Source organism: Oryctolagus cuniculus, chromosome 5, assembly GCF_051225735.1.
Source record: "Oryctolagus cuniculus isolate XC-2025 breed Fujian yellow rabbit chromosome 5, ASM5122573v1, whole genome shotgun sequence".
NCBI lineage: Eukaryota > Metazoa > Chordata > Mammalia > Lagomorpha > Leporidae > Oryctolagus > Oryctolagus cuniculus.
The window spans coordinates 138,016,543-138,030,203 of NC_142871.1; the positions used below are offsets into that span (position 1 = coordinate 138,016,543).

Here is a 13,661-nt window from a genome sequence, read left to right on the forward strand (position 1 = left end):
TCATTTGAAAGCCAGAGAGAGACAGAGAAAGAGAGAGAGAGAGAGAGGGATCTTTTGCCCATTTGTTCATCCCCACACGTCTGCAGCATTTGGGGCTAGGACAGGCTGCAGCTAGGAGTCAGTGGCTCCATCTTGGCCTCCCCTGAAGAACCCGCCTATGTCACCTTCCTAGTTGTGTTGTCATGATTCTGGGTCAGAGGCAGAGTAGCTGGTACTTGAACCAGGCACTGTGCTGGGGGATTCTGTTGTCCTAAGCTTGGTTGCACCACAGTGCATCCCTTTTGTCTTCCTAGAGCTTTCTTTTCTTCTTTATAGTGAACCACATTTCTCTAGTTAATAGTTTTTAGGTTACATTTTCCCTGCTCAGGTGACTGATGTGGTTTCCGTCTCATGAGTGGACTCTGCCTGATGTAATCCTCTAAGCCACAGTGCAACCAGAGGAGGGGCTGAGCTGCTCACACTGTGTGGGAAAGGGGATCTGAGGCACTCACACATTTATCAACATGCCTCACCCCAAGAATGAGACCATACACACGTACTCTACAGGGTCCTTGCTTGGATTTTAAGTTTTCTCAACATATTTATATATTAGCTGTCCCATTTATCTCCATTCCATTTTGCATGTATCTTCATGACACTGTGTTACTTTTGGGTTATCTATGAGAACACTTTCTTTGAAAGAGACAGAAAAGGAAGGCATTGCAGATGATGTGATATTATTTACCCAAAACAGGAGTGAGCTCTCTCTTCTTTTTAAAAATTTATTTATTTATGTTGCAGAGCTTGAGGCATAGGTAATTAGAGAGAAATCTTCCATCTGCTGGTTCACCCCCAGCATGGTTATATGCCCAGAGCTGCGCCATTCTGAAACCAGGAGCCAGGACTTCTTCTGGGTCTCTCATGCGGGTGCAGAGTTTCAAGGACTTGGGCCATTTTCCACTGCTTTCCAAGGCTATAGCAGAGAACTGGGTTGGAAGTAGAGCATCCAGGACTTGAATTGGCTGCCATATGTGATGCCGGCACTGCAGGCGGCGTCTTTACCCCCTACTCCACAGATTGTGCCCCATGAGTGATCACTTTAGCTAAGTGCATCAGCTGACTAATAGCTTCAGAAGCAGTGATTAAAGCCATCACTTTTGTAGCACTTAGATTTATAAGCATCTCGGTGTACATTTTGGGGGTATATTGATTAAAAGTACCAGGTGGGGCCAGCGCCATGTCTTACTAGGTTAATCCTCTGCCTGTGGCACCGGCATCCTATATGGACACTGGGTTCTAGTCCCAGTTGCTCCTCTTCTGTCCAGCGCTCTGCTGTGGCCCGGGAAGGCAGTGGAGGATGGCCCAAGTGCTTGGGCCCTGCACCCGCAGGGGAGACTGGGGGGGGAAACCTGGCTCCTGGTTTTGGATTGGTGTAGCTCCAGCCATGGTGGCCATTTGCAGGGTGAACCAACGGAAAGACCTTTCTTTCTATTTCTCTCTCTCACTGTCTAACTCTGTCTGTCAAATAAATAAACAAAAGTACCAGGAGCTTTTCTCAGTATCCCATAGCCTATAGTTTTGTTGCCCCATAAGATATTTGCCACTTTACCCTCTTACTCAGTGTACTTATTTTTAAAAAAGATTTGTTTGTTTTATTTGAAAGTCACAGGTGCATAGAAGAGGGGAAAGAAAGAGAGAGGGAGAGAGAGAGAGATCTTCCATCCATTAGTTCACTTCCCAAATGTCCCCGGTGACCAGGCTAGGCCATGCTGAAGTCAGGAGTAGGAGCTTCGTCTGGGTCTCCCACATGACTCCTGTAGACCGAGCACTTTGGCCATCCTCAGATTATTTCCCAGGCACATAGGAAGGGAGCTGGATCAAAATTGGAGCAGTCAAGGCGGTTCCAAGATTGCAGAATAGGGAAGGAGAAGATAGTAAAAAAAGTGAAGATAGTGTAGTCTCAGGGAAGAGTTAGGAAAAAAATGGCAGAGGAAACTCTTCCAAAATTAGAGGAACACGGTGGACCTACATGGAGGACGTGGGCACCCACAGCTTGGGACTCCAGCAGCCGAGAGCCTATGCACCAGGGCTGGAAAGTGAGGTGAGACGAGACTGCTGTATCCTGAGACACTGGTGAAAACATGGTGAGAAGAGCCTAGAGGGAATGAGGCTTGAAGCTCCATGGGGGAAAGTGCACCAGCCTAACTAGAGAAGAGATAGAAAAAAAATAGGACTGTACAGATACGTTTCTCTCTCTCGGATCACCTTACAAAGGCCTACAATCCGATAGAGCAAGCACCGTTTTGGACATACGTATGTAACAGCTCACCAGCTCCTATCTGAGCCCAGCCATCAGTTGAGCAGAGAAACCTGACTCTGGTGGGGAGAAATAACAAGGAGGGTAGGACCTTGTGACTGTGTGAAGCTTCTGAACCAGGACTGTGAAAAAAAGAAAAACAAATTGAGGGTGTGTGGGAGAACTCACAGTGTGGCTGAGACTTTGAGTAGTCTCAGTGGGAGACGCCACAAGCTCGGGCAGTCCTGGTTACCTGGTGAGAGACATTGCTGGGGAATCTGAACTTACACGGAGGACTGCACAGATCCTGTGTGTGGTCCTTGGGACAGAGCAGACAAATATTATACCCACTGGGGCTAGCACTCGGGCATTGGATTCCATCAAGGAGAAGAGTTCATCTGAGCAAAATTATTTCCCTTCGGGTTAAAAAAAAAGAGAGAGAAGATTTCCCTTGCCAAACTTGGGTGTGTCACCTTAGGCTCACCCTTAAACCTGAAGAACTGAACAGAGCTCTCTGGCCACACTTACTAGAAGCCTCTAGAGATTCACTGAAAGCAGACAGTCCACTTATCTACAGAGTCACAGTACAACCATAAAAGCTGATACAATGGAAAAAAAAAAAGAAGAAGAAACCAACGAGTATCTCCAAAAATGCTGAACAACAAACACAACAATCCAAGTAACAAGAATAACAACTATGGCCAGCGCTCAATAGGCTAATCCTCCACCTGCGGGGCCGGCACCCCAGGGTTCTAGACCCGGTCAGGGCACCAGATTCTGTCCAGGTTGCTCCTCTTCCAGTCCAGCTCTCCGCTGTGGCCCGGGAGTGCAGTGGAGGATGGCCCAAGTCCTTGGGTCCTGCACCTGCATGGGAGACCAGGAAAAGCACCTGGCTCCTGGCTTTGGATCAATGTGGTGTGCTGGCCGCAGTGTGCCGGCTGCAGTGGCCACTGGGGGGTGAACCAACAGAAAAGAAGACCTTTCTCTCAGTCTCACTCTCTCACTGTCCACTCTGCCTGTCAAAAAAAAAAAAAAAAAGAATAACAACTACAAAAAAATCAAATATCTTGGAATAAACTTAACCAAGGATGTCAAAGTTCTCTACAATGAGAACTACAAAACATGAAAGAAAGAAATAGAGGAAGATACAAAAAAATGGAAAAATCTTCCATGTTCATGAATTGAAAGAATCATATCATCAAAATGTCAATTCTTCCAAAAGCAATTTATAGATTCGGTGTGATACCAATCAAACCACCACAGATCTCAGACCAAGAAAAATGTTGCTGAAATTCATATGGAGGCACAGGAGACCGCAAATAGCTAAAGCAATCTTATATAACAAAAACATAGCTGGAGGCACCACAATACCAGATTTCAAGATATACGACAAGGAAGTTATAATCAAAACAGCCTGGTACTGGCACAAAAATAGATAGATAGACCAATGGAACAGAATAGAATCACCAGAAATCAATCCAAACATCTACAACCAACTTATATTTGATCAAGGAGCTAAAAAGCAATCCCTGAAGCAAGGACAGTCTATTCAACAAATGGTGCTGAAAAAACTGGATTTCCACGTGCAGAAGTATGAAGCAAGACCCCTACCTTACACCTTATACAAAAATCCACTCAACATGGATTACAGATCTAAATATATGACCCAACACCATCAAATTATTAGAGAACTTTGGGGAAACCCTGCAAAACTTTGGCACAGGAAAATAGTTCTTGGAAAACACCAAAGCAGTCAAAGCAGTCAAAGCCAAAATTAAGAAATGGGATCATTTCAAATCAAGAAGTCTCTGTACTGCAAAAGAAATAGGAAAGTGAAGAGGCAACTGGCAGAGTGGGAGAAATTATTTGCAAACTATGCAACTTATAAAGGATTAATAACTAGAATCTACAAATAAACCAAGAAACTTCAAAACAATAAGACAGAGAACCCAGTGAAGAGTTGGGCCAAGGACTTAAACATACATTTTTCAAAAGAAGAATCCAAATGGCCAACAGACACATGCAAAACTGTTCAGGATCACAAGCCATCAGGGAAGTGCAAATCAAAACCACAAAGAGGTTTCACCTCACCCCAGTTAAAAAGACTTTCATACAGAAATCAACAAATACTGGTGAGGATGTGGGGGGAAAAGGTACCCTAATCCATTGTTGGTGGGAATGAAAACTGGTAAAACCACTATGGAGGACAGTTTGGAGATTTCTCAGAAATCTGAATATAGCCCTACCACACGACCCAGCCATCCCACTCCTGGGAATTTACCTCTGTGTTTATTGCAGCTCAGTTTACAATAGCTAAGACATGGAATCAACCGAAATGCCTGTCAACAGAAGACTGGAAAAAGAAATTATGGGATATGTACTCTACGGAATACTACACAGTGGTAAAAAGAAATCCAGTCATTTGCAACAAAATGGAGGAAATCTGGAAAACATCAAAGGGACAAATACCATATGTTCTCCCTGATCTGTGACAACTAACAGAGCACCTAAAAGAAAACCCGTAGAAGTGAAATTGACAGTATGAGAAGCAATGAGTTGAACAGCTCATGTCTTGAATGTCAAGGAACAGTTTATTATTTTATTTTTTTATTTTTTTCTACTCAATACCATTGGATGAACTCTTAACACAGAATTTTTCTCAGGTATTTAAATCCTATTGAAAATTGATCCCTGGGGCCAGCGCCATGGCGCACTAGGTTAACCCTCCACCTGTGGCGCTGGCATCCCATATGGGCACTGGTTCTAGTCCCAGTTGCCCCTCTTCCAGTCTAGCTTTCTGCTGTGGTCTGGGAAGGCAGAGGAGGATGACCCAAGTGCTTGGGCCCCTACACCTGCAGGAGGAGGCTCCTGGCTCCTGGCTCCTGGTTTCGGATCAGCGCAGCTCCAACCTTTGTGGCCATTTGGGGAGTGAACCAACAAAAGGAAGACCTTTCTCTCTGTCTCTCTCACTGTCTGTAACTCTACCTGCCAAATAAAAATAAGAGTGAGAGGGGCCAGTGCTGTGGTGCAGTGGGTTAACACCCTGACCTGAAGCACTGGCATCCCATATGGGTGCCAGTTCAAGACCTGGCTGCTCCACTTCTGATCCAACTATCTGCTATGGCCTGGGAAAGCAGTAGAAGATGGACCAAGTCCTTGGGCCCCTGCACCCACATGGGAGACCCAGAGGAAGCTCTTGGCTTCGGATTGCAGCAGCTCCGGCTGTTGTGGCCAATTGGGGATTGAACCATCGGATGGAAGCCATCCTCTCTCAGCCTCTCCTCTTTCTGTGTAACTCTCACTTTCAAATAAATAAATAAATCTTAAAAAAATAAGAGTGAGAATAAGAGAGGGAGGAGATGTACAATTCGGCACACACTCTCTTGGACTGACCCCAAGGGAAAAGCTAAAAACTTGCCATGGGACTCCAAGTCCCATTAAGTTGGCAGGTACCAATGCCATCTTACTAGTTAGAGTGATCAGTTTAACTTCATAACTGATCATAAAGATAGTATTAATTATCAAGGGATCACATAAATAATACCAGCATCTTCTAATAATAATTGATAGAATTAAAAGGAGAGAATGATCCAACATGGGAAGCGGGACACACAGCAGACTCACAGAATGATAAATGCTCTAAACAGCAATCTGGCCTCAGAATCAGCCCTTAAGGCATTCAGATCTTGTTAAAAAGCCCATGAGAGTTTATCAGGCATGGAAAGCGAAGACACCATGGCAAAAAATGACCTAAATGGAAGATCTCTGTGAGTGAGGTCCTGATGGAAAGAAGGGGCCATCAAAGAAGGAGGTACCTTTCTCTGAAGGGAGGAGACAACTTCCACTTTGACTATGGCCTTGACTAAATAAGGTCAGAGTTGGTGAACTCAAGAGGCTTCCATAGCTTTGTCAGTTCATGACAAGAGCCTCAGGTGATTACTGACGTCATAAATAAGAGTGTCAATTGTTAAATCAACAACAGGAGTCACTGTGCACTTGCTCCCCATTTAGGACCTCTGTCCTTAATGTGTCGTACTGTGAGAATTAGAGGCAAAACTAATCTTCAAACATACTTTATAGTTTAAGTGTCTGTGTGTGTGCAATCTGTTGAAATATTTACTTAGTATATACTAAATTGATCTTCTGTATATAAAGATAATTAAAAATGAATCTTAATGAAGAATGGGATGGGAGAGGGAGTAGAAGGTGGGATGGTTGTGGGTGGGGGGTGGTTATGGGGGGAAGAACCTCTATAATCCAAAAGCTGTACTTTTGAAATTTATATTTATTAAATAAAAGTTTTCTATTAAAAAAAGTGGAGCAGTCTAGACTTGAACTGGAGCCCTTATGAGATGCTAGTGTTGTAGGAGGAGGTTTTATCCACTGGGCCACAACAATGACCACAATATATTTATTTTCAAATGCCCTTCCTGTTGGACAATAAACAGTCTATTCTTCCAAACACTCCCTGAAGTAGCTCTACAATTGTATAGTTTCATCACTGATTAGATAATGAAATAAATACTTTGATTTCTATCTTTGCCTAGAGCCATATTTATGACCTTATGAAAATTGTACAATATTTTCTTACATTTAAACCACATAGAGAAGATGTAGGGACCGTGATTGTAAGGCTGCCACTAAACACACCAAACACCAGAGTTAAGGAAAGGGTTTTGGGGGAGGAAACCAGACAGACTGGAGGGAAGGGGCAAAGAAGGAATGGAGAGAGGGGAGGGGAGGGGAGGGGAGGGGAGGGGAGGGGAGGGGAGGGGAGGGGAGGGGAGAGGAGAGGAGAGGAGAGGAGGGGAGGGGAGGGGAGGGGAGGGGAGGGAGGAGAGGAGAGGAGAGGAGAGGAGAGGAGAGGAGAGGAGAGGAGAGGAGAGGAGAGGAGAGGAGAGGAGAGGAGAGGAGAGGAGAGAGACATGTGTTCAGGAAAGGTCCTCTTGAAACTTTGCTGGGGGTGGGCAGGAAAGTAGGAGCAGCGAATCCCATGAGGGTAGGGTGGAGCTGACACCTGTGGTGGGGTCATGGGGTCACCTGGTTTTCAGAAATGGCGGAGGAGGAGAGCTAGAGCCTAGGAGGCATAGATCTGGCCACAGATAAGACTGTGCCATTTTACTAACAGTGATGATGAAACCAGGACTAAGAGGCTGAGTAGGAACAGGGGGGATTGTGTGGAGAGAAGGACAGAGGGAGAACCTGAGGGAATGGGTGTGAGGGAGGAACTGTGCAGAGTGCAGGGCACTGGGGAGACTGGGCAGAACGGCGCTTGGCCAGCACTGAGGGAGCTGGGAGGCTCTGCCCACTGCAGAAACTGACCTGAGATTTGCAAGGGGACTCCTTGAGGATGAATTCAGGGGAGAGAATGATATCACAGGCTTCTTTCAAAGTGATAGATTTTATTTTTTCCTTTGAAAAGAAAGTAGTGATTCATTTTCATATATTTGTAAGGCAGAATAAGAGAGTGAGAGGTGAGAGGTGAGAGAGAGACACAGAGAGAGAGAGAGAGGGAGGAAAAGAGAGAGAGAGAGAGAGAGAGCTCTTCTATCCACCAATTCACTCTTGGGACAGCCAGATGGCCAGTGCTGGGCCAGGCTGAAGCCAGGAGCCAGGATCCAGGAACTCCATTCAGGTCCCCACAGGGGTAGCAGGGTCCCAGCATTGGAGTCCTCATCTGCTGCCTCCTAGAATGCATTAGCAGGACGCTGGATCAGAAGCAGAGCAGCCAGGACTCAAGCCAGCTTGAGTTTGGGGCTTCCGAGCTGTGGGTTATCCAACCAATCATGGTGAATGCTCCTTTTTTCTTTTAAATAAAGTGATGTTGAGTTTTTCTGAAGTCTGAACATGTACAAGGCTTCTGTACTTGTATTCTTCCTCCTTCTTTGACAGCAGGTGACTTGTGAGGTGTTTTGGTCCCTTCCTGTTCTCCTGTCCAAGTAACTCATCTTCCTGGCTGAGGTTCAGTCTCCTGTCTCCAGTGCCGTCTTCAAGAATCCTTTCTCCCACTCTGTATCCAACTATTCAGTTGGGGCTCAAACTGGTACCCAAATGGGTTGCTGGCATTCCAAGATGATACCTTACCTGCTGCATCACAAAGCCAGCCTCAGAGAAAAATTATATTTTGCAACAAGAGGCATGGTGGGAGCTTTTGGTGGAGAAGCAAACTACACAGGAAAACCACAGCTTCAAGTCCTGCCTTCACCACTACTCTCCTGCTGTGTGACGTTGATCAGAGCAGCTTCCCAGCCTCACTCAGCCCCTCCTCTGTGAGGAGAGGAGTCTAATGTGGAGGATGTGGTGAGCACTGCATCAGACCCTGATCAGCACCGGGCACCCAGTGACTGACAAAGAAGCGCAGCCCTCGTGAGGACCGGGCTTTGTCCTTTCTGTCACAGGAGGACGACTGTGGACCCGGCCACGCTTCCTAGAGGACCTCTTTCCCACTGCAGGGAAGCTTCCTGGGGTTTGGCTAGTCAGCCTTGTAGCCCTTCCTGGGCCCCAACTTCTCTACATTTCTGCCTTTCCCTCTCTCTCTTTGACCTACTTCCCACAGATGAACACCCTGATAGCAGAAGTTTGTCCAGGGTTTTGGTTCCTGGCTGACTTGGGGGACTCCTCACTGGGTGACCACTCTGTGTCAGTGTCTGCCTGGGGCTGCTGGAGGGGCAGATTGGGGTCCTGGGGCTCTGGGACAGTGGTCCTGAGACTGCCCTGTGGATGCTGCTCTCCCAGGAGGTGACCATGGCAGACCCCTCCACCAGTGACAGCCAGGCTCCAGGGTCCCCTGGCAGCAGGAGGCCTGTCCCTGGCTGACCTCAGGCCCCCTGCAGTGCCTTCCTGAGAAAGCTCAGGGCTGCCTGCAGGGAAATTTCAGGATCTGTTCTGCTGATGCCAAGGAGGGGGCCCAACCTCCTTCCCAGAGATTTACTCAGAGAGCTCACAGCTGCACAGGTGCGTCTCCTGCAGCTCTGGAGCTTCTCTGGGGGCCAGAGGCCGTTCTCTGCAGTGCAGTCAGCAGGAAGGGGAGGCCTCTGCCTCCAGGCTCCACAGGAGCTCAGAACCCTGACCTGTGCAGCTGCCCCATCACATGCGCACTGACCACCTTCCACCCTCCCACTTCCCTGGATCGACAGAGGTGCTGATGACTCAGCTCTAGGGAGGTGGTTTTGCTGTGAAATGAATGCAAGATCTGACACGGCAGCCTGTGAATGGTTTTGTGGATTATGTGACATAATCTGCACAGAGGCCCTGTCAGCTCAGTGTGCAGAAGCCTTTTTACTACAAGTGCAGAAGGAGGCCAAGAGCAGGAGAGAGAGCACCCGGCCCCATGACGCACACCAGAGAAGCAGGAGTGAATCCCGCTGAGCCCAGGTTGCACTGTGCGCTCTGTACAAAGCGGCCTTGGCTTCCAGCTCCATGAACCCAGTCCATAGCAGTTTGAAGTTAGCAGCTCTCCATAGTTCGGCGGGACCATGTTACGCAAAGGCGACCTGTGTGACCATCCTGGATCAAGGAGGAGCACTCTGGCCCCCAGGACAACCTGTCTGACCCTTCCCGACATCACCTCTCTTCAGCCGGCCATGGGGCCAGCTCTTCGCGCCACTTCTCTCACGGCTGCTCCTCCTGCTGCTCTTTCACTGCATGCATTTGCAGTACTGCATGAGGTGGCCTTTTGGGTCTGGGTTCCATGATTCCAGTCCCCCTTTCTAAGGTTTCTGGACTGCATTGTCAGCCTTCCTGCTGGGAAGTGCTGCTGTCTGCCAGTGCTGGCCACAAGGGGGCAGCAGAGGGCTGGGAAACCCGGTGCCGCTGGCGCTGCCTCTGGGTTGGCCCTGCTTCCTCTGGGGCCTGCTGCTGTGCAGAGTTCTGGAGCAGGGGTTTGGAGCCAGGATCTCCGCACTGTTTGGAACACGCACTCCTTTAAATAATGAGGAGCTCACGGAGAAGGAGAATGAAAAACGATGTTTATTTTGGGTCAAAGCATGGTGACATCCCTGTACTTTTCCTAAACGCATTTCCAGGGACTTCTGGAAGAGCCCCCCCAGGTCCTTGGCCTCCCCTCTGCCCCCAGATCCCTGGACACCGCTAGGGCTGCTGCCCCCCACGTGGTGGCCCCACTGGGAGCAGGCGGAACTCTGGGCGGAGCTGGCGCCCGCAGGGCTGACCCTGGTGGGTTCCTCACCTCGGGACCCCGGGTCTCAGCTGCGACAGGAGGACAGCAGAGTGCCTCACAGTAACGCAGGAGGACGGGCACGGAGACTCCGTGTGTGCTGCTCAGAGGAAACGCGGGAGAGAGAGCGGGGCCGAGTGTGTGGTGGGGGCCGTGGGAGAGCCGGGCCCTGGGCGCAGGGCTGAAGCCCACAGCTCTGCCTGCAGAGAGGAGACTGGGAGAGAGGGCCGGCGTCCTTCAGGGGACAGCAGAGGGCAGGCGTCCATCCCCGCACTCGCAGACTCGCCTCTCAGGACTGGACAGCGCCTCTGCAGCCTCTGCCGCCCCAGGCTTCTCCTGTGTTCTCTTGAGGACAAAACTGTGGTCTTTCCCATCACTGCTTCCTCCAATCCCTCTGCCAGGATTTGCCTGCTGCACCCTTGGCCCAGGCAGGACCTGATACACATGGAACCAGAGGTGGAGGGTCAGAGAATTCCTCCCAGGTTGCTGACGGCCCCCATCTGGGCAGCACTGGCGCTGGCGCTCGGGGCCCGGCCACTGCCGAGCCCGGGAAAGCGCTGAGACCCTCTGGGCGGATGGGTCCGCTCGGCCCCGCCCCGGATACATGGGGGCTTTTTTCTTCATAACCCTGCCTGCTTCCTCTCTGGACTTCTGGACTCCTTCCTTTTTTTTTTTTTTTTTTAACATTTTATTTATTTATTGAGAGGTAGTTACAAACAGAGAGAGTTAGAGACAGAGAGAGAGGTCTTCCATCCACTGGTTCACTCCCCAGATGGCCTCATTGGCCAGAGCTGAGCTGTTGGAAGCCAGGAGCTTCTTCCGGGTCTCCCACGTGGGAACAGAGGCCCAAGGACTTGGGTCATCTTCTACTGCTATCCCAGGCCATAGCAGAGAGCTGGGTGGGAAGTGGAGCAGCTGGGACTCAAACCGGTGCCCATATGGGAGCTGGCATGGTTACTTCCTTCCTTTATGCTGTTTCCTTGTTTGTGCCGTCGGTCTTTGTACTTTGTTTCAAATTTGTTTTTATTTTTCCTTATTTATTACTCTGATAAAATTTATTAAATTTTCTGTATGAATACCCTTGTCCATTTGACCTCATTTAAAAAATCCTTTACAGGAAGACTGCAAAAACTCTGTGGAGAGTGCATGTTATAAATTTGATGGGACGGGGCTGGGTGTAGAGATTAAACCTCTACCTGTGATGCTGGCCTCCCATGTGAGTGCCGATGAGTCCTGGCTGTTCGACTTCCAATCTAACTCTCTGCTTATGGCCTGGGAAAGCAGTGGAAGATGGCCCAAGATCTTGGGCCCCTGCACCCATGTGGGAAACTTGAAGGAAGCTCTTGGCTCCTGGCTTCAAATTGGCCCAGCTCCAGCCATTTCAGCCACTTAGGGAGTGAACCAGCAGATGAAAACCTCTCTCTTTGTCTCTCCTTCTCTCTGTCTGTAGCTCTGCCTCTCAAATAAATAAATCTAAAAATCATTAGCAATCAGGCAAATGCAAATCAAAACCACAATGAGGTTTCACCTCACCCCGGTTAGAATGGCTCACATACAGAAATCTACCAACAACAGAGGCTGGCGAGGATGTGGGGAAAAAGGGACACTAACCCACTGTTGGTGGGAATGCAAACTGGTCAAGCCACTATGGAAGTCAGTCTGGAGATCCCTCAGAAACCTGAAAATAACCCTACCGTTCGACCCAGCCATCCCACTCCTTGGAATTTACCCAAAGGAATTTAAATCGGCAAACAAAAAAGCAGTCTGCACCCTAATGTTTATTGCAGCTCAATTCACAATAGCTAAGACCTGGAACCAACCTAAATGCCCATCAATGGTAGACTGGATAAAGAAATTATGGGATATGTACTCTTTAGAATACTATACCGCAGTAAGAAACAACGAAATCCAGTCATTTGCAACAAAATGGAGGAATCTGGAACACATCATGCTGAGTGAAATAAGCCAGTCCCAAAGGGACAAATACCATATGTTCTCCCTGATCGGTGACAACTGACTGAACACCAAAAAGGAAACCTGTTGAAGTGAAATCGACACTATGAGAAATGGTGACTTGATCAGCATAGCCCTGACTGTTAATGAACAACTTAATACATTATCCCTCTTAGTAGTTTTTTTGTCTGTTCTACTTAATATGACTGGTTTAACTCTGTAATTAATACACAGTTATTCTTAAGTGTTGAAATTTAACTGAAATGTAATTCCTGTTAAACATAAGAGTAGGAATAAGAGAGGGAAAAGATGTACAATTTGGGACATGCTCAAGCTGACTTGCCCCAAATGGTAGAGTTAGAAACATACCAGGGGATTCCAATTTAATCCCATCAAGGTGGCATGTACCAATGCCATCTCACTAGTCCAAGTGATCAATTTCAGTTCACAATTGATCATAATGAAAGGACTAAGAGTCAAAGGGAGCACATAAACAAGTCTAGTACCTGCTAATACTAACCGATAGAATAAATAAAGGGGAGAGTGATCCAACATGGGAAGCGAGATACTCAGCAGACTCATAGAATGGCGGATGTCCTAAACAGCACTCTGGCCTCAGAATCAGCCGTAAAGGCATTCGGATCTGGCTGAAAAGCCCATGAGAGTATTTCAGGCATGGAAAGCCAAGACACTCTGGAAAAAAAAAAAAAAAAAAACCCTAAATGAAAGATCTCTGTGAGTGAGATCCCAGTGGAAAGAACAGGTCTTCAAAGAAGGAGGTACCTTTCTCTGAAGGGAGGAGAGAACCTCCACTTTGAATATGACCTTGTCTAAACAAGATAAGAGTCGGAGAACTCAAAAGGCTTCCATAGCCTTGGAAACTCATGTCTGGTGCATAGCGAGATTACTGATGCTATAAACAGGAGTGTCAATTGGTAAAGTCAACAACAGGAGTCACTGTGCACTTACTCCTCATGTAGGATCTCTGTCCTTAATGTGCTGTACATTGAGACTTAATGCTATAACGAGTACTCAAACAGTATATTTCGCTTTGTGTTTCTATGGGGGTGCAAACTGTTGAAATCTTTACTTAATGTATACTAAACTGATCTTCTGTAAAAAAAAAAAAAAGAAGAAATTATCAATTCCCAACTTGGCTCTCACTGGGATTAAACATGACAATAGGTCTGATCTGATTTCATCATCATTTAAAAAATCATCTATTATTTTTCACTTTATGTTTCTGTGTGGGAGCAAACT

General features: G+C 47.5%; 1 protein-coding gene across 3 annotated transcripts in view; it reads right to left on the bottom strand.

Moving 5' to 3' along the window:
• Positions 1-13,661, bottom strand: part of LOC100343357 (butyrophilin-like protein 1) — a 363,518-nt gene that overhangs the window by 261,507 nt on the left and 88,350 nt on the right. The window lies entirely within an intron of this gene.